Source organism: Sciurus vulgaris (genome assembly GCF_902686455.1).
Source record: "Sciurus vulgaris genome assembly, chromosome: 8".
NCBI lineage: Eukaryota > Metazoa > Chordata > Mammalia > Rodentia > Sciuridae > Sciurus > Sciurus vulgaris.
In genome coordinates this window covers 97,800,799-97,823,301 of record NC_136468.1, presented here as the reverse complement: position 1 = coordinate 97,823,301, position 22,503 = coordinate 97,800,799, and the positions used below count along the sequence as shown (strand labels likewise).

General features: G+C 40.2%; 1 protein-coding gene across 3 annotated transcripts in view; it reads left to right on the top strand.

The window, feature by feature from the left end:
* The window catches only part of ELMO1 (engulfment and cell motility 1), a 565,675-nt gene that overhangs the window by 32,946 nt on the left and 510,226 nt on the right, over nucleotides 1-22,503 (top strand). The window contains exon 1 of one of the 3 annotated variants that reach the window (XM_079151167.1): nucleotides 7,515-8,432. The exons of the other annotated variants lie outside the window; for them this stretch is intronic. The gene's annotated coding sequence lies outside the window, so the exon portion shown is untranslated. Of the gene's footprint in view, nucleotides 1-7,514; nucleotides 8,433-22,503 lie in introns of those variants that run through there. 3 annotated transcript variants of the gene reach the window in all.

The following is a 22,503-nucleotide window of genomic DNA, read 5'->3' as shown; positions in this document are numbered from 1 at the left end:
AGAACAAAAATCTGATAATTTTTAGCAAAAGTGAAGAGCACATCGATACTAGAGCAGCCAACAAGGGTCTACTGTGGCTAGTGACCCAGATACACATCATTTAGACTATTGAAAACGTCAGTTCCCTTTCTTCTTCACCTAGCATGTATTCACACACAGGGGCTGGGATGTGGCTCAGTGGTAGAGCACTTGCCTGGCATGCAGAGCAACACCAAAAAATAATTTAAAAATTTTCTACATGGAATATAGGGAGGGCTCCCCCCTCCTCAGATATTTAGGTGAACATTTCTGTAGTTCCCTCTGAACATAGAAACATTTCCAGTACAATACTAAGAGGTACCATTTTTCATTTTTCAGTTTTCCATTAGCAACCCCATAGACCTGATAAGATATTAGCATTGGCTGTGCTAACATCAAAGTAAGTTTTCTTATTTTCTTAGCAAAATGAATGTTGTAATGATTCATTGCTGTGTGACTTATATTTACACTTACTGTTATTTTGATGTTAAAGTATCCCAGTGGATATAGATTGACTTCTCTCCATTACCTTTCACTTTCCTGTTAGCAGTTTCCTTCAGATCTCAGAGAAGTGCTGAAGGGTGTTGTACTATATCCCAGGATGGAACTCTAGACAGTAAGAAATAGAGAAGTGAGGGCTGTAGTTTACATGTCAGGTGGACACATGTTTTTGGCCATGGGGATTTCTTCTGAGAAGTGAAAATGTCTTCAGATGACTTGGCTCATGTGGTGGTTGCCCTATTTGCCATGTAGCACCAACTGGTATTTCTCTCTTTGGCTCAGGAAGTCAACTGAATGCCCACTGTATGCAAGGTATTTTATGTGGATTCAGAGTTGGAGGGTTTAGAAATGCTGCCTTCCTGGGCTCTCATTTTGATCAGGGGGAGGAAACAGGTACACTAAAATTGAAAGACAAAGGGTCAAGTGCAAAGCAAGAAACAGGTCTAGGGAGCTGGGAGGGGGGAAGGAGAAGCCATGTGTGGCAGGGAAGGGAGAAGGGAGGGGATTTCAGACAGTGGGAGTGTTCAGAGGATGGCCTTGTTTGGTTGAAGCCTAAATATTGTAATGCAGTTGAAACAGAAATCATTTAAATTATTTTCTTTATTAGTAATTTATTGGTTCTTAGCCAGTTACCCCCAAGACTTGTGGTTTGACCCCAAAATAAACATTTATTCTGTTTTACAAATTCAGTTCTAGCAGGTCAGGAATGGGGATAACTGAGTCTGGTGTTCTGGCTCAGGGTCTCTGGTGAGGTGACAGTCCAGTGTCACTGGGGCTGCAGTTACTTGAAGGCTGGACCCGGGCTGAAGGATTTGCTCCAAGTGGCATGCATGTGTATCTGGCAAACCTGTGCTGGCTGGGGATGTTTCTCAGGGCTGCTTGAGTGTCCTCTTGACATGGCAGCTGCCTTCCTCCACAGCACAAGTGCAAGATAGAGATGGTTAGCTGTATCTAGCCTTGTAAATCACCAAGCATCCCTTACTACAATTTCTAGGTGTTAGGAAGGAGTTATGTGTTGGTTAGCATTCCATCACTGTGACTACCTGAGACAAACAACTTAAAAAGAGAACAGGTTTATTTTAGCTCACAGTTTCAGAGGTTTTAGTCCTTGGTGAGTTGGCCCCATTGCTTTTTGACTTGTGATGAGGCAGTGTATAATAGAGAGTGTGATAGAGCAAAGCTGCTCAGCTCTTGGAGGCTGGGAAGTAAAAGAAGAGGGGAGCCGAGGATTCCAGTATCCCTTTACGTGCACACCCCCAGTGATCTAACTTCCTTCTATTAGACCTCACATCCTAAAGGTTCCACCACAGACCAATAGCCCCCAGGCTGGGGACTGAGCCTTCAGTGCATGGGACTTTGGAGAACAATCCATATTCAAACTGTAGTGGTCACTAAGGTGAGTCTAGGGGCAGAATGGGTTAGGACTCATCTTTCAAAGGAAGGGATGTCTAAGAACATGGACACATTTTAAAACTAATACCATTCTTGAAAAATGTAACAGAAGTGAAAGTGGTAACTGCATTGGTTTTTCTTCAAGTTGTCACTTCTGCACATGGCTGGAATGCTGTGGTTTTTTGACTGGTAGAATATGGCATCCTTCATCTAGGAAACCACTTAGTTAAAATAGAAGTTGATAATTTATTCAAAAGATATCTTAAAGCAGAAGTAAGTCGCTGAGGCTGAGGTAGAGTTGGAGGGGCCCAGCCACCCTGCAGCACACATGAGGGTCCCACCCAGCTCTGAGAATAGAGCTGTTGGGAAGCCATTCCATGGATCCATCTGTTCTTTCTTGTACTTTCCTTGTGAAATTCACTTTATTCTTTTGAGGAATTTTTCCCTCTTGGAGGATGTCAAAAACATTGCTTTGCAAAAACGTATGGTCATCCTAAGAATTTTTTTCTGTATTTTAAATACCTAGTTGAGCTCTGAACCTGAAAGATGGTTAGTATTGTTTCTTCCAGAAGCTTTGTTTTGTGGGTAGAAGTGAGAGGTAGGTAGCTGAGAGTGGGGAAAGGGGGCTTTAGTTTGAACAGAATTTTCTCCTCTGTGACACACACATCAAATACATAGTCTTGTATCACTTAACAACCTACACAAGTTCACATGAGTGAGTCCTTAGGTGATTCTGTTGTGCAAACATCCTAGTGTGTACTTTCCAGAACCTAGATAGTCTAGGTCAATCCCTCAAGGAGGCCTCTTGATGCAATCAAGTCTCCTGATGCAATCAGCAAACATGAGGTGTCTGAGGCTGCTGCTGGGGTGACAGGGTGCTGTTTAACAGTAGAAAGAGTACACTCTAAGGATGAACAGTATAACAAAGTAAATAATAAGCCAGTAATGTCATGCATTATCATTATCAAGTATTATGTACTTACATAATTATACCTATTGTGCTTTTATATGACTGGTAGCACAATAGGTTTGTTTATACCAGCGTCACCACAAACACAGGAGTCACACATTGCTCTGTAATGGCTATAACATCACTGGGTGATAGGAATTTCTCAGTTCTTTTCTAATCTTTAGGGACCCACTGTCTTATATGTGGTCAGTCATTGACTGAAACGTCATTATGCTGCTCATGACTGTACTTGGAACTGAATCATAAACTGGTGGGTTATAGCAGAGAAAGACGTAAGCCACCATTCTCAGTGATGGAAACATTAAAGTCATCTGTGACCATGTCATCTCACACCATCATGGTACTACTGGTGGAGCTGGAGGTAGTTTTCTCAGAAAAGTGGAGAGTGTATGCTTTTGCATAAATGGCTTTGGAAATTACAGAAGGCACAGGAAATTATTATGGATCAGATGAAGAAAGATATGAATACTGGTTTTCTCCACATAATAATACATTTCTGAGGTCCTCTGCCCTCTTCCCCCAAACATTTCTGTAGACTGTACATGAGAAGAGACTCCTTAATACAATAGAGAAATGGGAAAAGCAGAAAATGTTACCTCTCTCTGACTTAACATACTTCAAGGGCAAGAGTCAGCAAAATTAAATTATATTTAAAGAATTCTGAGGATGCAAAGCACAAAGATATTATTTTTTTCCACTATACTTTCCACTTTAATCACCAATACAATCCATCGTGCCTACTTGTTCCTGGAAAAGAAAGAGCACATAGCTTCATGTGGTGATTTCTTTTTAAAATAAAGAAGTGTGTGGTAGATATAGAAAGCCTAAAAGAAACTAGTGGCTGGGTGGTAAATGAAAGAAAGGGAACTTCATTTACAAAGATGTGTGTAGGAAAGGAAAATATTGCTCTTTGAATTCATCCATTAACAATCCAGTGCACCTGTGGGATTTCCCATTTAGAATATTGGTAAAGTAGAATTAGTTGCTGCATCTCTGTAATTATTTCTTAAAATGGTTTCCTAAAAGCCAGTAAAATGCCCCACTACTTCTGATTCCTGCTTCCTGTTCTAGCTGCCCCAGGTTTTATTATGAAAATGTTTAAGTGGGAGTAAAAGCCCCAGCTCATACTTAGCAGAGTGCTTGGCAAGGAGTAGACTTCAGTAAACATTAATTCCCTTCCTCTTCTCTTCTTGTGTGTTCTGCACTTGACTCCAGAATCCAAGTAGAGAAGGTGACAAAATGTGTCAGAATCAATGAATGGGCTTATAAATTGCTTCCTTTTCCTCATTCAGCTAAAAACTCTTCTACTCATGTTTTCTTTGCTTCGTGTCTTTATCTGTTTCTCTCCAACATGAGACCCACTATTCTTTGTTATTTCTCCACTGGAATGTCAGGTCGCCTTCCTTTAGGGCTCATTTTATTAACTTTTGCTTATTTGAATGAAGAAAGTGATTATAAACCTGGAATGCCACTCTTCCTGTTTCCACCTGTATTTATCATTCATTTATTCATTCATTTTCAGGACATGCATTTCTTGAAGGCTCCCTTGTAGGGCTGGGAATGTTGAGGGACTGGTAAGTCTGCGGCAGGTCAGTTCCTGGAATCCAGAACTTCAGCTCTCTGTCTTTGCCTTTTAGTAGCCACAATCTGCTGGGGAGTTGAAGAGACAGGATATAAACAAGTAGGTGCATTTTGAATAAGTGTTTATTGAACTCCGGTTGTGTTTGTTCAAAGAACAGTATCAAATTTCATGTGGATATCAGGTCTTACTGAACTTGTTGCTTGCTTTCAAGGAGTTCATACTTAGTGGGAAGAAGACACATATCTATTTTAGAAAAAAATTAGAGAGCTTTCTTTGTTGTCAACTACTAAGCTGCTGTAGGGCTGGGCAGTTCAAGTTTATTTTCATGTCAGTTACATGAAATAAGCCCTTCCTATGCAAAGACAATAGATACCATTTGCACTACAGTAATTAGAGAATTGTAGAAGAAGTGGGAAACAGGACAGTCACAGCAGTTAAGGGATCTGACTTGTGAGTCAGATATATCTGGGTTTGGATCTTGGTCCATGACTTCACAGCTATGTGACTTTGGGGGCATGAAGGACTTATGACTTCTCCAAGACTCAATTTCCTCATCTACACAGTGGGGATGATGTCAATAACATGGTGGCAGATTGTAATTTCCAAAGATGGCTTTACCAGTATCTCTCACCACACCTTCTTGCAATATACCTTTGATATCCCTCCCATCTGATTGGGTTTATGTCTCTTCTCTTTGATCTTGAGTGAAGCATTGTGGTGACTTTCACCAGTGGCATCTAGCAGAAGCATACTATGTGGTTTGCAAGACTGTCTTAAGATTGCTGGGCACCTCCATCTTGCTCTGCAGTGTTGCCCTTGGTACCCTGCTGCCATGCTGTGAGGAAGCTGGGAAGCCCATGAAGAGGCCCAAGTGGGAGAAACAAGGCCTCTGGCCCACAGGCCAGTCTGACAGCTAGCACCAACTCACCAGCCATAGGAATGACCATCTTGAAAGAGGATCCTTCAGCCAGCCCAGTTCAGTGGCCTGGTCAACTCCACATGAGCATAGACAAGCTATCCCCAACCACCCTGCCTGAATTTGAGTTTCATGAGTGGAATAAAATGATTGTTGTTGTTGCCTATGAGTTTTAGGATTGTTTTTACACACCAATAAATAACCATGACAATTGCCATAAAAGTCACTAAGAAGAGTCAGTGAAATGTTACATATAAGCCAGTCCAGAACAAGTTCTCCACTAATGATAGATGGCTTTCTTTTTGTTACTGGTTAAGAGAAGATATTTAATATCATCCTAAGTGAAATAAACGGATCCCAAAGGACCAAAGGCTGAATGTTTTCTCTGATATGCAGATGCTAATTCACCATAAGGGGTGGCGGCAAGGTTAGGGAAGAATAGAGGTATTTTGGATTAGACAGAAGGGAATTCAGGGAGGGGAGGGGAATGGTGGTAGGAACGATAGTAGAATGAATTAGACATGATTACCTTATGTGCATATATGATTACACAATCTGTATAACTCTACATCATGTACAACCAGACGAATGAGAAGTTGTACTCCATTTATGTATGATGTGTCAAAATTCAATTTACTGTCATGTATCACTAATTAGAACAAGTAAATAGTAGAATGCAATGATTAAGTTTTCTTTGGAGCATCAGAGAGACCTGTGTACAGGTAACTGACATTTAGTTATACAGTCCCTGGCAAAGGAAAATCTTCTAAAGATTCTTTTGTAAAATTCCTACTCCAAAGGTCTATTTTGAATATTAAACAGCACATGTAGAGAAAAAAAAAAAGAGAAGATATTTAATGGAAATCAAAATTAGTGCAAGTGTGTTCACAACCTCAAGTGCTACCCATGAACTTCTGGTTTCCAGTAGGTTTAAGGGAGCTCATTTTGTTCACTTTATTTTTCATTAGCAAAAACAGTCATGTGTCAGCTTCCTGGGGTTCCTTTCTGCTAGAGTTATGCTGAGGTGTGCTGAGCTTTCTTCCTTCAGGTGGATCAGTATCTCTCTTAGGCTTCAGTGTCATGACCAGATTGTAAACAGTGTTTAAACTTCACGATTTTGTGACAAAAATCATGCTTCTGCTCTGATTTTATTTAAAAAATCTAATTGCTGTAGAAAACACACAACATAAATCTACAACCTTAAGCATTTTAAATGTACAGAATAGTGTTAATTGCATATTTGTTTGTGCTACAGCTCTCTAGAACTTTCTCATCTTGGATGATGGAAACTCTACCCTTTGAACAACTCCCCATTATCCTCACCCTCATCATCTGGAAACTACTGTTGTATTTTCTGTTTCTAAGAGTATGACTACATTAGATACCCCATATGAGTGCAATCAAACAGTATTTATCTTTATGTGACTGACTCACTGCAGTCAAAATAATGTCCTCCAGGTTCGCCCTTATTACAGCATAAGATAGGAGTTTCTTCTTCTAACCAGGGTCTTATACCTGCTGGGCAAGCACTACCATTGAGCTACATCCCCAGCCCAGGATATCCCTCTCTTTACAAGGGTATATACTATTTCACTGTGTGTATATGTTATAGTTTCTTTAGCTGTTTATTTATTGATGGACATTTAGGTTTCTTCTACCACTAAGCTATTGTGAATAATGCTGCAATTAACATGAGTGGGCAGATATTGCTCTGCTGTTATTTTTTTCCACCTTCTACCAGTTATAGAATCTCTGAAATACAATGGGGAGAGAGGCAGGGGCTTTTCTGGGTTCATGGCCATCTTTTTTCCTGCTTATCTTAGTGACACATTATCAGGGAGCCTGTATGTACATTTTTTCTGGGTGTTTCAATTTATTACATATATCTCTTGTATAATCTGGAGAGTATTAGAGTTAAGTCTCTATTTGTAGGGCTTTGTATTGCTTTCAGAGCAATTTTACAGGTGTTACTTTTTATCACCCCTGCCGCCTGATGGGGAACATGAGGGCACAGGCATGGAGGGATGGTCAGCTATAGCAGTTATCTGTACTGAACCAGTATTCCCTGTCCTTCACCAGAGTGCGCTTTGCTTACAAATAGACTTGACGTGGCTTTTAAAATTAATATAATTCATTTTTTAGAGTAGTTCTACGTTTACAGACAAATGGGGTACAGGGTCGATATATTCCCCCTCTTCTTGCAGTTTTCTCTTATGAACATCTTGAATTTCCGTGGTACATTTGCGGAACCACTCTTGGTGCTTTATTATTTACAGTAGTTCATAGTTTGCATTAGTGTTCACTGTTTTGTGCAGTTCTGTAAGTTAAGGCAAATAGGTCATGTATCCACCGTTATGCTGACATACAGAATAGTTTTCAAGTAGTTTTCTCAACAGAAGTTTAAAACTCATTTGGTAGATACCAGGGAGTATGATTGCTAGATCCTACAGTTAGGAGTATGTTCAGTTTTGTAAAACTCTGCTGAACTGTTTTCCAAAGTAGCTGTACCATTTTTCATTCTCATTACCATTGAATAAGAGTCCCTGTGTCCCCATTCCCTCATTAGTCTTTCTATTGCCAGTGTTTTGTACTTTAGCTATCCTAATAGGTACAAAATGGAATTTTCAATTCACTAATGATATATGATGCTGAACTTATTATTTAATTTTCACTTATTTAAAAAAAATTAAAACTCAAACTCATTGTAAATGTAAAAGAAAATTTGAAAAAAGTGTTAAGAGGTCCCTTAACCCAACTTTCCCAAGTGGTATCAACTTAAGTGACTAGAACATGATCCAGACCAGGAAAATTGACATCTTCACAGTACAGCAAGCCAGACTGTATACTTTACAGCAGTTTCACCAGTTTTAACATGATTCATTCAATGTTTGAGTGTGTTTATAGTTCTTTGAAATTTTATTGCACGTGGAGATTCTTGGAACCATTACCACAATCAAAGATAAGAACTGTTTCACCAACACAAAATTCCCTGAAGCTACCCCATTTTAGTCCCATCCTGGCTCAACTCCAACCCTGGCCTCTGGTGACTACAGGTCTGAATATTATTTAGAAACACATCTCCGGCATTATTGGTCCATTTCGTCTCTGCTTCAGTATATTTGAGGGTCACTACTGTTTGTTCTTCCTTTTGACTTTTCCCATTTATGGATCTAGTCTCAGGTTGGTCAGAATGAACACATGCATCTTTAGAGCAATTTCTTCTTACGAGTTGGATAGAAAGAAATTTTAATATGTTTGTTTTCTGCAGATCCTGATGTATGATCAGTAGTGCTTAATGCAGTGGATAAATTAGGCTAAGATTATTATATGATAGAAAGCTTCACCCAAGGTTCATTAGCAATTTCCTTTAAGGAATGACCTAGTTTAGTTCATTTAAAACATGTTTCAATTTACCAAAACATAATCTACAAACAATTTTCCAAAATAAATGTCAGTTTGTATTCACTAACCAGGAAATGAAGCCACTTTTATAAACCAGGGAATGATGGGAAGAGGCAGATGCAGATGGGCACAGGAAGGTGTAATTGGGGACGTGAAGGCATCATTGTGGGTTTTGGCAGTGATGAAGGATGTTTGACAGAGTGCTGTTGCACACAAAAGACTTTCATTACAATGTTGGGAACACTTTAATATCTAAAGTCTCAAGGGGATAATAGTGTACAGCAGTAGCCAATGTGACTTTTTTGAAAAGAGGAGACATGGCCTTTTGTGTTTGGAGTTGGATCATCCATACTCCAGCCAGTGGCTGGGTAAGAGATTTGTACACACTGGAAAGGGTAAGTTTGTGCCAGGAGATTTTAGTTCAGCAATTAAAATGTAAAAACAACTTTATTCTAGAGTTCTAAGCAGGGTGTCTTAACCTTAGTGCTGCTGACACTTTGCATGAGATAATTCTTTGTTGGTGGCAGATTGTATTTTGCACTGTTGGATGATTATCAGCATCCCTGGCCTGTACCCACTTTTCCACTAGCACCCCCAACCTGAGTTGTGACAAAGAAACGTATCTTCAGACATTCCCAAATGTCCCTTAAGTGGGGAGGTGAATCACCCCTGTTTAGGAACCATGGATTTCATACACACACATTCCCCCCAGCCTGTCATATACATCCATGAACAACAGTATGTAGTTTTTTTTTTTTTTTTTAAATTTATATAACAATCTGGTACTTAGATATTGTTCTACATCCTTTTTTTTAAGTTTTAATTTTTTATTCTAATTACTTGTACTACATCTTGCTTTGTCTATTCATTAGTATGTTTTTGAGACTCAACAACATTTATAGTGGAGTTTATTCCTTTAACTGATATATATTTGGCAGTATAGTTTGGATCTGAAATGTCCCAGAAGTCCCACATGTTCAAGACTTAGTCTTTAATCTTGGTACTATTGGGAGCTCTAGGAACCTGAAGGAGGTGGGGCCTAATGGAAGGAAGTTAGGTCATTGTGAGCATTGGGACCCTGGTCCTCCTCTTCCTCTATCTCTGGCTTCCTGGTTGCCATTGAAGTGAATAGCGTCCTCTGCCACATGTTTCTGCCATGATGTTCTGCTTTGCCGTGGCCCCAAAGCAGTAGGCCAGCCAACCATGGCCTAGCACCTCTAAAACTGTGAGACAAAGCAAAACCTTTGTCTTTAAAAGTTGATTTATTTCAGGTATTGGTTATACGAATGAAATGCCGGTGAGTGCATTGGGTCCTCTTAACACTGTGTGAATTCAATTTTATAAATGAAATAGACATGTAAGTTGTTTCTAATTTTATTATAAAAATCATTCATCAGTGAATATTTTTGTGCAGGTAACCCCGAGCATGTATGTGATTATTCTGGACACTGAAAAAAAGCCCCATGGAATTTATTTAACTTCATTATAAATTACCAAATTGTTCTCCACAAGGCTATGTTCATGTATACTCCCCAGTATATATGGTCCTATTTACTCTATATTATTATTAAAGCTTGATATTGTCAGTTAAATTCTTTAATCTTTGCACATCCGAAGGGTGAATGTGGTATTTTATTGTTTTAATTTACATTTTCTTGTGAGTGAGTCTTCAAGTTTTCAACTTGGAGTGACCCTTAAAATCTTCAAGTCAACAATACATTTTAAAGATGCAGAAAAAAGAAAAAAACTATTTTCTCACTTCCTTATTACTTTTATTTTTCTTTCCTAAGAATATTATTTTTAATCTTGTTGTGTGTCTTTGGTCGTTTTGTCATATTGAATTCAGTATCTCACCAAATGGAAATCTTTCACACATGGGAAATTACAAGTAGAGAAAGTGATGAAAGACCTCTCCCCTTCCTCCATTGCTTTTCACCAGCGTCCCCACAAAGATGGCTGTTCACCATTCTTGTAAATTGGATTATGTTTGAACAGGGCCTAAACTGGGGAGGGCATTCAAGCATTTGCATGAATGATGAAATGAATCCTAAGATGCAATGAGTGAAAGATGGCATCCTCAGAGAAATTTGAAAATACCCCTAAAGCCAACTGGTATCTCATCTCTGCAGCTTGAGCCTCATTTCCCGGTTCAGCCTGTAACTGCAGTGGACTGGGAATTACTGATAAGGAAAGGAAGTGTTGACATTTTCCTTATTAGGTTGGGTTCCCCATTTTATTTGGCTGATGCTCCTGAGGTCAACTCTCGTGAGGTCAGCCTCCCAGAGGCCAGCTGTTGGGGCCAGCTGGGTTGACCCTCTTGGGTGGAGCAGCATGTGCCATGTCCCCTGAGACTAGAAGGACACTTGGTTTCCTTTGTAAAGCTTCTGGAGTATTGGAAGAGGATTGGCTGGGCTCTGATTCAGCCAGACAGCATCTTAAAGGACACAACACCAATAAACCTATCTTCCTGCCTCTCTAATTCCCATTAAAGAGCCTGATGTCCTGTGTCCCAGTAAACCTGCCCCACTTGATTTCAGTGCCCCGTGCCCACATGCAAATTTAATTGCTTTGTGGTTGCAAAAAGAGGTGAAATGAAGGAACATGTTGCCTGCCAGGCAAGCATTTGTGATTCTGTGCGTTTTATCTCATCACAGGTATTTTTTGTGTGGTTAAAGCAACCTGCAAGTGTATTTGTTTTACTTAAAAGACCTGCATTTCTTTTGTGTTTCTCTGTGATTTGGAAGAATAACTACAGATAAGCAAGCGTTCCCCAGAGTTAAACTTTGTGGGCTTATTTTTGTGCTAAACGAGGCACATGAAGCATGTTAATGTTTTGTCAGGCTGAAAAACATTTCTTGCTGAAAAAGACTTCACATGCAGGCATGCTAAAGCCACCACACGCAGAATGGGTATAGAGTTCATTTGTGTGCTCATTTCTTCTGTGATGGTGTATTGAGTAGACATCTGTTGATGACCCACTTTAGACAGTGTGCTGTCACAGAGAGGCCCTGTCCTCCGAGCTCTCTGCAGACAGATGCTGTAGTCACTGTGAGAGGAGATGGGTACCAGGCAGTCTGGGGCAGAAAGGAAGAGCTGAATAACCAGTTTGGAGAATTCGGATGCAACATCCAAATTCAGGGACAAACTTCCCTGCTGTATCCTGAATAATGTGTGTGGGTGCGACAGACTTGGGATGGGAGTGAGGTGAGGCTGGTGGGGGTGTGTCTGGGCGGGGAGGCTAGTCCAGGCAGAGGCGTGTACAAGGCCTGGGAGGCATGGGAAAGCCTGACCTTTGGGAGGAATTGTGAGTCACTCATTTTTGTTGCTTTACAGACTGCAGGTATTGAAAATACCCATGACCCATTCTTGGGAATGATTTGTTCAGATAAAATCTCATTATCACTGAGAATTATGCTGTCTCGAAACCATTTCGGTGGCCCAGCTGGTGGCTCCATTACCAAGGCTTCATTGATCTGGCCACAGTGACTTCTCTCCAGGGAATGCTTGCTCAGCAAATGCCTTCTTCCGGCAAATTCCATGAAGTCCACGCTTTCGTGAGGACTACTGGGCATAGCCATTAGCATTTTACTCAGAAAAATATAAAAGAGAAACAAAAAAATAAAAGAAAGAGGGGAAGAGATGACAGCCAAATAATAGCTGTTTTTTTTAAACTACTTTTATTTTTATCAAGTAATAATTACCCAGCTACCACTGAAATCAGTTTAGAACTCGAATTTTAAACCAGCTTTCCAAAATCCAAAGAAATTTATGGCAAAAAAAAAAAAAAAAAAAAAAAAAAAAAAATTCAGCAAACCTTCTTTTGGTACTGAGGTTTTAAACCTTGCTATAGATGCACAGCAGAGGCGGAGCCAGTACTTATGAGCACCTGGGCCTTGCAGGTGGGGAGTCCTTAACAATGTCTTGGTTATGAGATCCTTTGTGGAAACAGCCCCAGGGCCCAGGGAATTCATTATTTACCAGGTTGTTACTTCCAGAAACATAAAGAAGCATCTAAAGGATATTTTCCTTGCCAGGGATGTCATTATCAGAGGTAAAAATAACATGGAACCCTGGGGAAGCACTGGCAAGCTGGGCGAGTGGCAGGGAGCGAGAATGAGTGGGCAGGTACTGATGGCGGGTCTGGCCCAGCAGAGGTGGACGAGTTGGCCCAACCCTTCCCGGCAACTCACTAAATTGAATTACTTTCTGAACTTATTTGAGAAAAAAACTATTGTCATTTTAGGAATTGCCCCCATCATCTCCTTTTACAGTGTTTTTCTATGTATAGATTTTGTGTTTCGGCACATTTTAGAATTACTGAATAATTGAGTTGATGGCCCAGAGAGTTACAATTATATGTCCCCTTTCCACACAGGGTTTTCCTGATTATCATCCTCATCCTGCATTAGTGTGGTGCACTTGTTATAATTAGTACACTCGTTTTGATATATTATTGTTGATTTGTGTCCATAGGTTGACATTAAGGTCCACTTTTTGTGTTGTATATTCAGTGGGTTTCACCAATTGTGCAATGTCATGGATCCATCATGACAGCATCATACAGAATACGTTCACTGCCTGAAACACCCTCTGGGCTACCTGAATGTCCCCTTCCCTTTGTCTGTCCTCCAAACCTATCTCCTGTCCTCCAAGTATCCCCCCACACCGCTTTTTTAAAATACTGCTGTCTATACTTTTGCCTTTTCTAGAATGCCAAATAATCAGAATCATACTGTAATGTACCTTTCGGACTGGCTTCTTCACTTAAAACTATACATTTAAGTTTCATTCATGTCTCTTTGTGGCCTAATAACTTATTTCTTTTTTATTGCTAGTAGTCCATTGTACATCAACCATAGTTTGTTCATCTTTTGCCTATTGAAGGATATCTTGGTTGCTTCCAGTTTGGGGCAGTTATGAATAAGGATATATTTGGGTATGGTTTTTGTGCAGACATACATTTTCAACTCATTTGGGTAAATACCTAGGGGCACAATTGCTGGATTTGTATGGTAAGACTGTTTTTAGCTGTAAAAGAAGGTGCCAGACTGTTGGGTAAGGGTGTATTCCCCCTTACTTTAAAATTTTCTGCATACTTAATGTGGAACGGAACTTAGATGTAATCTGTGGAAAAAATGTGGGTCCTACTTAAAGTGTAGCATCATGATTCTGAAATATCCAGAGATGTGTGTTGCACCAGGTGAGATACAGTAGCAAAGACCTAATAGTGTCTGTTAGTCTGAGGATGTTAATTGTTAACCAGAAGTCAAGTACATTATGGCTTAAGATTCATTAACTAAAGGATTCCATCAAGGACCCAAACTCTTTCTCTCCTATTTCCCCATCCGAAGTATGCTGGCCTTGTGTCTTTTGCTTGTACTTCAGAGACTCTAACGATGCCTGCTGCAGCTCCAGGCATCATTTCCCCCACACACTTAACAAGAAGAAAGAGGAAGGGGAAATGCTAGCAGCTCTGTTCTCACTTTGTCCCTTTTATCAGAAAAGTGGAAGCTCTCTCAGAAACCACCAGCAGATATCCTCTGATGTCTTATTGGCTTCAAATAGGCCCTGGAGTCACTCTAACTGTGTAGAGACCTGAAAATAGTTTGGTTGAGTCTTTCTAATATCCACTTATAGTTTCTTCCTATAAGGCTGCATTAACTTTCTGTTACTATAACAAAATAGTTGGCATTATAAGCTTAAACAGTGAAAAGATTTATTTGGTTCATAGTTTTGAGTGTTTGGGTCCATGTTCAGTTGATCACATTGCTTTTAGACCTGTGGTGAGGCAGTGTGTCAAGGTGGTAAGCTTATGGTGGAGCAATATGCTCACCTCATGGTAGCTAGGCAGACAGAGAGAGAGAGAGAGAGAGAGAGAGAGAGAGAGAGAGAGAGAGAGAGAGAGAAACAGAGGAAAAAACAAAAACAAAAACAAAAACAAAAACAAAAAAACCAGAAACAAAACAGTTTCCCCAAATCCCCTCCAAAGGCATGCCTGCAGTGATGTAACCTCCATCTACAAGGTCTTGCCTCTTGCCTCTTAAGGTTTTCACCACCTCCCAGTAGTGCCATGCTGGGGACCAAGCCTGAATATGGGCCTTTTAGGAGATGTTTGAGGCCCATATAACAAAACACAAATTAGTAGAAAATATACATACTTATTTAAAATAAGTTTTGTGTGGCACAGGAGCCTCTTGAAGATGCAGGAAACCTGTTTATTTTTATGTGTAGGTTTGATAGTCACGGAGAGCCATGATTGATGACAGGGGTCCTGCGAACTGGTCATAAACTGAGAAGCTCAACAAGGCCTGTTTGCTTAGATTCTTCTTGTTACCACTGTGACTTCTGCTCCTTTCCTCTGGATACAGGGAGGACACCTCTCCAGACAGTTCTTATGACCTGCTTCAGGGAGGGTCAGAAAATCCTTCCTGGGTTTTTAACCATCTCAGGGGAGAAAGGGTGTGGGGAAGGTTGAGAGTGGCCTTCCTGCTTCTGCTGTGGCATATTTTGGGGTAGTGTGTCTGGAGCCCCATCATCCCTATGTCCTTATTTCATCTGTGATATGTGGATGGGCTGGGTTATTCAGTCCTTTTGAATTGTGTTTTGTGGAGACCTCTAAGCTCAAGTTTCAGACATGAGGCTAAAGGTCCCTACAGGGAGGGTGGACGGGGTACAGCGAGCGGACTCTGGCTTCCCTCTTCTTCCTGGACACCCACCCTCACCCCCAGTTCCTCACCCCTGAGGGCTCATGGAGAACTTCCTTCGAAGAAGGACTCTGTAGCTCCCACTAAAGGCTGGAGATTAGAGGTGGGATGTCTCTTTCAACTCTGAGTCAAACTTCTGGATGAGGGGGAATCAGGACTATTAGCCTCCTCCTTAGTCCTTATAAAATCCTTAGGAGTTTTGCCCTGAAAACTTTGCCCATGTTGAGCCCAGACTGAAAGAATATTGGTTTTGTCTTTTGTGCTAAAGAAGGAGGGTATTCTCTGCCATTTTTAAAGTGGTTTAAATCTGAGTTCTTCCTTGATAAGGAGATGGCCTGGAAGGGGGAGATAAGAAGGTGGTCAGTGGTTTGTGTGTTGCTCCTGAAACATCTAGGGCTTGATCTTGCCTGGTCTCTTCAAACACAGCATCAAATATCTTCCAGCAGCCTTGGAAGAGATGACCTTCCATCTCTTCTGCCCTTTACTATCTCCCCTTTGTGTTTATGTGAAATCTGTGAACTTTTCAGATGGGTATTGTATATTTGTTGTCATATTTGTGCAGAAATGCTGAGAACTTTGAAAGTATTTTTTGGTTAAAATGTTTTGTAATTGGCATTTATGCCCTAAAGTGATTTATGAAATTTGAAGAATAGGTAAGTACATGAAAACAAAAGTAAAAAATAAAAACTGGGTCTGTACTTCCTAAGGGAGTCTACTGTAGGGGAAGCTTTTTTTTTTTTTTTTTAATAATTCCAATGGTTTGATGGTTCACACAGCACATTGTGATTTATAGAGAATGTACTGACTCTAAGCCAGCCCCCTGATCCTGGAGACGTGCTGGCTTTCCAGGCTTACTGGCACAGTCTTTAAATAAAGGAACTCTGCTGTTTGCAGCTGAAGGACTGCGGTCCTAAGTGAGCATATGCTCTCTGGTGGCCTATGTGTGCACATACCGTCTTATTGAGAGCACACCACAACCCCAAAGTGAGAGTTTTCCCATCTTGCAGTGGAATACAATGACATGTCAAACCTGTGCCACATTAAGTAGCTGAGCAGTGGCAGAGCTGGAACTACAGTCTCCCCAGAAACCTGTGTGCTTTGTCACTGAATCAATAGCCCTGCCTCTCTGAAATTAATTGGCATTCTTCACATAAATGCAAAGGGACGAGAATTAGCAAATTTTGGAATACATTTTCATGCCCAATGATTTACAGGGCTGAAATTGTTTAATCCTCAGGACAACTTTGGGGGAAATAACTTATGCTGATATGTGGAATGGGAAGTCCAGTATTATCCCCATTTTATGACACATCAAATTGAGGATTGAGAATTGTAGAGATAGGGGCCCTTTTAGAGCATCTGAAGATCTCCTAAATATATTGAAACAATGTTGCCACAGGCGACTTCAGGTGAGGGTTTTTGACCTCTGCACATTTGTAAAATCCCCACCCAAATAGTCGCTCAGCTTGTTCCTGTGATAGCTGGCACATCAAGCATTATCCAGAAGGGTGGTGAATGTTTGTCTCCCAACAAAAAGCTGAAAAGGCCCTCCTCTCCTCCTTTCTACACAGTTGCACGGTGGCTATCATGCAAGTACAGCCATCCCTTGATATCTCTGGGGGATCGGTTCCAGGAGCCTCCTTGGTAGCAAGCAAGATCCTCGGATACTCAAGTGCCTCATGTAGACTGAGGTGTTTGCATATAACCTGTGCACATCCTCCTGAATTCTTTAAATCATCTCTAGAAGAATTATAATACTAATACAATGTAAACACTGTGAATAGAGGTTATACTACATCATGTAAGGAATAATGACAAGGGAAAAAGTCTTTGTTCAATACAAATGCAAATTTTTTCCTGAATATTTTTGATCTGCAGTTGGTTGAATCCATGGATGTGGAGCCTGCTGATAGGAGGCTGCCTGAACTTGGTTTGCCTTCTCTGCCTGCACTGGGCCAGCATCCGGCTGAGGGAGAGGCATTACCTAGCCTGGTGCAGGGTAGCTGTGCACAGGGCTTCCTGAGTGGCAGTTTGGACTCTGGTGGAATGCAAAAATCAGTGGTTTCTCCAGCACTGTCAGTTTCACTGACTGAAAATTTGCCCACAAAGTTCAGATTGATAGTTAGTAAATTGCCTGTTCCCTACCCTGCCAATCCTAGGAAAGAATTGCTGCACATTCTCTTTCCTTCTCTTCCAAAGTTTGTTGAGTGAGTTGAACAAAAGACAAAAAGCCCCCATCAGCTCTTGGCAGAGTCTGGGTGGGTTATGACATTGAGGCCGATCAGGGAGACGCGGAGCCTGGAATACCACTTGGACTAAGTGGTTCCTGAAGGGGAAAATAAAATTCAGCAGGAGACTGAGGCTCTTCCTTCAGCCAACAGGCAGGATGGGGTTTGGGACTGGGGGTCCCAGGGACTACTCAGGTTGGTAGGCATTTAGCCCGTGGGGTTGGTAAATAGGCAGAGGCCACGTGTGGGATGCTGTTCCTTGTTGTGCTAGGCTGTCGTGTTCATGGAGCTGGGTTTCAATTGTCAGGATAGGGGGCTTCAAAAGAAGTTTTTCTGTGGTTTTGGGGAGGTTTTGAGGGAGGTTGCAGACCTCTTCATCAAATCTAGTGGACAACCCAGTCTAGAAGTATAGTGCAGTGGCACATTATGACATGCAGGTCAATGATGGAGTGCATATGTGACAGTGGTCCCATAAGTTGATAATGCAGCTTGAGAAATTCCTATTGCCTAAGAGCATGCAGTTGTCATAAGGTCACAGTGCAATGCTTTTCTCATGTGTTTGGGGTGATGCTTATGTGAACAAACCTCCTGTGCTGCCAGTTGTGTAATAGTGTAGCATATACGATTATGTATAATACATAATACTTGATCATAATAGTAAATGACTAGGTTTAACTGGTTTATGTATTTGTTTTCCTGTACTTTGTTATATTAGAGTGTACTCTTGCTACTTTATAAGAAAAGTTTATTATAGAGTAGTGAGCTGTTATGCAGAGCTAGCTGCTCAGTCATCTTCTGTTTACTGAGTCTCCTGGTCACATCCAGAGGTCACACTGAATGGTCAAACAATAGCACCTAGGTTTGTGTAAGTGCACTCTATAATAAAGGATCAGTGACAGAGTCACCTACGAATGCTGTGTGTGTGTGTGTGTGTGTGTGTGTGGCACTGGGGATGGAGCACGGAGGACTGCACACATGCTAGGCTAGTACTCTACCACTGAACTACTCCCCCAGTCCCCTTTTATATTTTGAGACAGGGTCTTTTTAAATTGCCCAGGTTGACCTTGAACTAGCAACACTTTGTCTCAGCCTCCTGAGTAGGAATCACTTAATGATCCATGTTCTTGGAACAGATCCTTATCACTAAGTGACACATGATTGTGGCAGAGGGCTCCAGCTAACGTTGTCCTTCTTTCCATTTTCCAAGAGGGATTCCTGGGTGCAACTATGTCCTCTGGTCCCTTCTTTGTTAGAGAAGGAAATGGTAGCCTCATGGTTTCCTTCCACTGAAAGATTTTCTTTTATTTCAAATGTCCAGGATTCAAATGACAGGAGGTAAATAAAATAGTAGAAACAAAGCCAACAGATGAATGAGGTGGGTGAATCATTCCATTTTTGGTTCCTGAGTTTCTTTATCCTGTTTCTTAAGTGAAATGGTGAAGCTTCAGAAGAAAGAGAGGTAGTGATTCATTGAATGTTTACATTTAAAGGATAAGTGGGTTCAATTTTCATTATAAAGAAACTTGAAAGTCCTGAAGGATAGGAAGGGGAAAACTACTTTACTTCCCAGGTGATGCAGAATATAGTTCAAAAGCCCTACAAGGGCTGGGGTTGTGGCTCAGTGGTAGAGCATTTGCCTAGCATGTGTGAGGCACTGGCTTCAATCCTCTGCACCACATATAAATAAATGAATAAAATAAAGGTCTACCAACATCTAAAAAGATTAAAAAAAAAAAGCCCTGTACTGCTTTTTCATGTATTTATACACTAATAAAAACCAATAACCCTGGGGGGCAGAAAGGGTAGTATATATTTACTGGTATCTCTTAAGTTGACAGGTGCTGAGCTAGAGACTGCAAATGTGAGCTCATTTAATTCCCACAATGGTTCTGATGAAATGTGCATTGTTGGCCTTAATCATGAGAACATGGAGGCTCAGAGAGGTGGTGTGAGCCGGATAAAGGGAAATCGTGGTGAGGGCACTGGATGAGGCCAGCTGTGAAGACAGACATGCTGCCTATGTCACTTAGTGCAGGATGATGCTGAATGGGTCTGTCTTAAGGATGCCTTCTATGACCATTCCTTTTACCCTACATGTTCCTATGTAGGTGGTCCAAAGATGAACTCAAACCTATCAGTTTTCTCTCAAACCCTGGATAACTGAATCTTCCTGTTTTTTTCTTTTTAGAGATACAAGACAGTAGAGTATATTTTGACATATCATATATACATGGACCATAACTTGCCATTCCTGTGGTTGTACATGATGTGGAGTGTCACTGGTCATGTATTCATAGATGAACATAGAAAAGTTAGGTCCCATTCATTCTGCCTTCCTATCCCCATACCCTCTCTCTTCCCTTCATTCCCCTTTGTCTGATCCCATGAACTTCTTCTTTTCTGCCCCCCCACCCCGCATCTGCATGTCAGAGAGGACATTTGGCCTTTGGTTTTTTGAGATGGGCTTATTTCACTTAGCATGATAGTCTCCAGGTCCATCCATTTACCTGCAAATGTCATAATTTCATTCTTCTTTATGGCTGAGAATATTCTGTTGTGTGTGTACACAACATTTTCTTTATCCATTCATCTGTTGAAGGGCACCTAGGTTGGTTGCATAGTTTTGCTATTGTGAATTGAGCTGCTATAAACATTGATGTGGCTGCAACACTACAATATGCTGAATCTTTCTATTTTGAATATGGGATATTTTAAGTGCTGTTATTCTTGAGAGTGGAAAGAGAAAGGACAAATGAGATTAAGAAAGTATAATAGGGCAGACCACAAGTATTTCAGATTTCTCATGGGTATTATGTTGTTTCTTGTCTTCATATGTAAGTCAAGTAATTACATAATATTCAATTGATATATATTGTGCAGACATGGTAGCTTGTTCATTAGCGTTTATAACTGTGACTGAGTCTAAATTCAACCAGTTTGTCACTTTCTGAGAAAAAATTCCTATTCAGTCTATACTAGTCTGTTTTCTTTGAGTTTAGCTATCAGATATAGACAAATAATTCTCATGAAATGACATAGTCATATTGAATTTTACCCATTTTTCTTCCTTAGTGGAAGCATTTGATTACTATGATTTTCCTCTTATTACTCCTTTGCTTGAATCTTATGGTATTTCACATATGACATTCTCTAAATCATTAATTTCTAGCTAACATTTATTAAATATGGCAATATTCTAATACAAAAGGAAATTGTGTACACATAACACTTGGAAATAGGCATATAGACAAAAGAACAACAGCATGTTCCTTCAATGTTGTATTAGATTATTGACCCCCACCCCCAAGATTACCTAATTCTCTGTGATATGTAACTTTCTTTGTTTTTCTTTGATTTAGTATATTTTATAAGTTTATAAGGAAAAATGGCTATCAATGAAAATGGATAGTGATGCAAAGAATTCTTGTGTGATAGTGATACAATTTATGTTGTCCATTAGAAAAGATAATCCTCGAAGTAAAATTTTTTAAAAAATTTTATTTTACTTTTTTATTCTGTGTACACAAATGGGGTACAACTTTTCATTTCTTTGGTTGTACACAATGTAGAGTCACATCGTTTGTGAATCATACATGTACATAGGGTAATGATGTTTATCTCATTCCATTTTCTTTCCTTCCCCCGACCCCTTCCCCACCTCTCATTTTCCTCTACACAATCCAATGTTCCTCCATTTTCCCCTTATTTCTCCCCCCACCCTGATTATGTATCATCATCTACTTTTCAGAGAAAACATTCGGCCTCAAAGTAAAATTTTAATGCCATCTAGGGCACTGACCAGATTCAAATCTACTTCGGCAATCTTGTTTCATCATTTAACTTTTAAAAATTACCCTAGACACACAGTTTGAGGCTTTCACATGCATTCTGTGGCTTAATCTTCAAGTAAATTCTCTCAGGTGGGCTTATGATTGTCTCCTGTGTACTTAAGGAGAAAAGAAGCTTAGACATATTCAAGTGACTTGACATAGGTTGGATAGTCAGTACCATGGAGGTGCCTGGTGGCCCAAGTTCACCTGAATCAAGGCCCATTGTTGATCACACTTTGCCATATCACCATGAAAAAATGTGATTCTCTCAAAGGATAATGTGCACCTGAGAGTGAGTGATTCAGTGAGGTACACAAAAAATGTAGGTTAATAAAAAATAAAAGGAAGAAGTAAGTACAAGAAGAAAGACTGAGATTGCCTGTGAAACAATTATGATACTATTGCATTTTTCTCCCTATGAGTAAGAAATAGAGTATGCAAATGACTGTGCAGTTGTTTTTATTCATTGTAGCATCACACAAATTTTACTTAGAAAATCCCCATCACCTGTCTCAGAATTGAATTTTACTTATTGAATATATAGAGAGAAGTAGTTTTAAATAAGAAGTAATAGAGTTGCTGGCTTCACAATAGCAAAATAAATGCAATGATGGGAGAGGAGGAGAAGAGCCATCATTGCTTCTAGACTCTGACCAAATATTGGGTTTTCATCTTCCAATATATAAACATAATGAAAATATGAACAGTCTCTAAGGTTAGCTTTTTAGCACCCTCGAGCGTTTTCAGTTTTTATGCCCCCCCAAGGATCTCTTGAAGTTTTGAAAATGAAGTTGATTATAATTTACTTTACTGGAAAGTAAATATATGAGGGATGTGCTATAAAATTAAGTCAACAATAGGCTGCTCCAACTCCAGCATTACTGGAAATGATTAAGGAGGTAGGTGTAAATGGTAGATGGTTGGGGGAGAGGTAAGGATGAACAAGTCTTAAAATACAGT